Source organism: Mus musculus, chromosome 1 (assembly GCF_000001635.26).
Source record: "Mus musculus strain C57BL/6J chromosome 1, GRCm38.p6 C57BL/6J".
Taxonomy (NCBI): domain Eukaryota; kingdom Metazoa; phylum Chordata; class Mammalia; order Rodentia; family Muridae; genus Mus; species Mus musculus.
Window position 1 is genome coordinate 183,063,259 of NC_000067.6, and position 3,328 is coordinate 183,066,586.

Genomic DNA, 3,328 nt, shown 5'->3' on the forward strand with positions numbered 1-3,328 from the left:
TCCCCCTCCTCCTCCTCCTTTTGTCCTCTTCTTCTCCTCCTTCTCCTCCTCCTCCTTCCCCTTCTCCTTCTTATCCTTCTCCTTGTTTTATTTATTATTATTATCATCATCATCATTTAGGTTTTTCTGTTTTTGTTTGTTGTTTTGTTTTTTTGGGGGGTTTGTTTGTTTGTCTTTCATAGCCCAGGCTGGCCTCAAACTTGTTATGTTGTCCAAGATGACCCAGAACTATTGATCTTTCATCCTTTACCTCCTAGATGACAGGCAAGTTGCTTGGATTTTAGTCTTACCTTGGCCTGTGTCTCTCTGAGGACCTGGAATGACAAACGAATGCTCAATCAGTGCCCTTCCCTTCCAAACCCGTTTTCTCATTTGTTGTCATAAATGAAGATAATCATGTTTTCATGGCAACACAGAATGTATGCGAGGAGCACATGTTAGACATCTTTGTTTACTGCAACACCATCTCAAATTAAGCATTAGTTATTTCTTTAACTCGCTGATTAATGAGGGATTAAATACAACGTTGCTGAAGATGCCAACGAAACGAGTTCACAAACATCTCCCAATCCCGCCAGTCTTCAGTCCTCTCCCCCTGCATACACCTAGCGGAGAAATTTTAAGGGCAAGAAACCATGTACATTATGTCAGGTTTCTCTACGTTCCAGAGGCTGTAAGCTAGCTGGGAACAGGAAGGACAATTACTTAGGAAGATGCCCTGGAAACGGACATCGTGCCACATGCCTTCAGTCTTGGCACTCAGGAGGCAGAGGTAGATGAATCTTTGAAGGTTTGCCTGGTGTTCATAGTAAGTTCCAGGACAGCCAAAGCTACATAGGAGGACCTTGTCTCAAGAAAGGGGAGAAAGATGCCCTGGAGACCTATTCCCCATTTCCCTCTTTCCCAACAAGGATGTTTTCTGCAGTGTGTCCTAGTCAAGACTGCTACGCCCGCAAAGCTCTTGTGTCAGATGGGACATCTGGCACCTGATGTTCCCAGGAGTCTCCCAGGAGAATCGGCCCATGGCCTTCCTCTGAGAATTGATTCCTGATTATGAACTGGCACCCGCATGGGATGGGTCTCAAGTTGGGGCAGTCATTGGTTGGCTGTTCCCCCAGTCTCTGTTTCATCTTTATCCCTGTGCATCTTGTAGGCAAGACAGATTTTGGGTTGAAGGATTTGTGGGTGGATTGATGTCTCCCTCCCTCCTCTGGAAGTCCTGCCTGGCTACAGGAGATGGCCAGTTCAGTCTCTGTATCTCCCTCTGATAAGAATCTAAGCTAGGGTCACCCCATGGACTCCTTGTATTCTCTCTCATTCCAGGTCTCCACGTAGTCACCAAAGATTCCCCTCCCCCAGATTTCCATTCTCACACCCAGCCCTCTCCAGCCCCCCTCCCTGACACTTGATACCCATCCCCATTCCCTCCTCACCCCTCTCCTACTCAGTTCCCTCTCTCCATCAATCTCTGATAACTATTAAGTTTCCCCTTCTGTGTGAAATTCACAAATCCTTCCTTGGGACCTCCTTATTATCCAGTTTCTTCCGGTCTGTGGATTGTAGCATGGTTATCCTGCATCTTATGGCTGTGTCAACTTATAAGTGAGTAGATACTACACGTGTCTTTCTATGTCTGGGTTACCTTACTCAAGATGATATTCTTAAGTTCCATCCATTTGCCGGCAAAAGTCATGGTGTCTTTGTTTTTAATAGCTAAATAGTATCCCATCGTGTAGATATACCACATTTTCTTTATCCATTCTTCAGTTGAGGGGCATCTAAGTTGCTTTCAGTTTTTGGCTATTTTGAATAAAGCTACTATGAGCATAGTTGAGCAAGTGTCCCTTTGATATAGTGGGGCATCTTTTGGGCGTATGCCCAGGAGTGGTGTAGCTGGGTCTTGAGGTAGAACTATTCCCAGTTTTCTGAGACTCTGCCAAATTGATTTCCAAAATGGATAACCAATGACTGCCCCAATATGAGATCCATACCATGTGAGAGAGCCAACCCCTGACACTATTAATGATACTCTGTTATGCTTGCAGACAGGAACCTAGCATAACTGTCTCCTGAGAGGCTTCACCCAGCATTGGACGGAGGCAGATGCAGAGACCCACAGCCAAATAGCAGGCTGAGACTGGGGAGTCTTATGGAAGAGGGGTCAAGGACACCACAAGAAGACCCAAAGAGTCAACTAACCTGGGACCATGGGGGCTCACAGAGCTGAGCCACCAACCGAGGAACATGCAGGAGCAGGACCTAGCTTCTTTCTACATAGTTGTGGCAAATGTGCAGCTTAGTGTTCATGTTCCCTAATAAGTAGACCGGGGACTGTCTGGGTCTCGGTTCCCTGCCATTGGATCCCCTTCCCCACTGAACTGCCTGGTTGGGTCTCAGTGGGAGAGGATGTGTCTTGTCCTAACTAGATGCTCCAGGGTGGGGTGGTACCCAAGGGGGCTCCCCTTCTCTGAGGAGAAGGGATGGGGGCAAAGGGGAAGGGATTTGTAATGATGGAACTGGGAAGAGAGGAGGGAGGGGCTGTGATTGGGATATAAAAGTGAATAAAACAATTTTTTAAAAAACTAAAAATAAATAAATAAAACCCCTGGCACCCTGAAGTTTCTGAGTGAAGTGTTAATTGATCATTAAAAATAAATGGTGGAGAGTAATCATCCTTTAAAACTGAGGGGAACCCTGATGATGGTGAGGAGACTATGCTGTGCAGTGTAAACTGCCTAATGCTAGCAGGATCAGAAGCCCACAGTCACAGGACATCTGGAAGACATATCAGCGCCTGAGAAAGCAAAGGAGAGAGAAGGCTCAGTCCTAAATTGCTATGGCAACTGTATGATTTGCATAGATGTCCCAGGACAAGCACGGCCACCCTCAGACCCTGCCCCACACGGCCAGTGTCTAAGCTATAGACTTCTTTCTCTTGGCCATGGTCTTCAGGCAAAGGAAGTCTTCCAATGACCTTGGCTTACCTTGACAAAATTCAGTGATAATGTGATGGGCCTTTAATCCCAGCCTATAATCTCAGTATTTGGGAGGAAGAAGAACCCTCAGACCTGTAGCAAGTTCCATGGCCAGCTATGTAACAAATTTCAGATTCTGTTTCAAAAGCAAACTGAAGTGATAGAAGAGAGGGAGGGAGGGGGAAGGAGGGAGGGAAGAAAGAAAGGATGGATGGACAGAAAGGAAGAAGGAAGGGAGACGTACAGAAGGAGGGTAGGCAGGCATGGGCAGGGGAGTTAGTCAGTCCTAAAGTCGCCATAACAAAATACCAAAACGGAGCAACTTAAAACAGCAGCACACAGCTTCATGATTC

General features: G+C 46.4%; 1 long non-coding RNA gene across 3 annotated transcripts in view; it reads right to left on the reverse strand.

Moving 5' to 3' along the window:
* Positions 1-2,423, reverse strand: part of Gm33747 — a 10,730-nt gene extending 8,307 nt beyond the window's left edge. For all 3 annotated transcript variants that reach the window (XR_880816.1, XR_880815.1, XR_880813.1), the window contains exons 1-2: positions 2,200-2,423; positions 291-314 (exon numbers count right to left, since the gene is read on the reverse strand). This is a non-coding gene — a long non-coding RNA (predicted gene, 33747). The remainder of the gene's footprint in view (positions 1-290; positions 315-2,199) is intronic.
* Between the last annotated feature and the right edge of the window lie 905 nt (positions 2,424-3,328).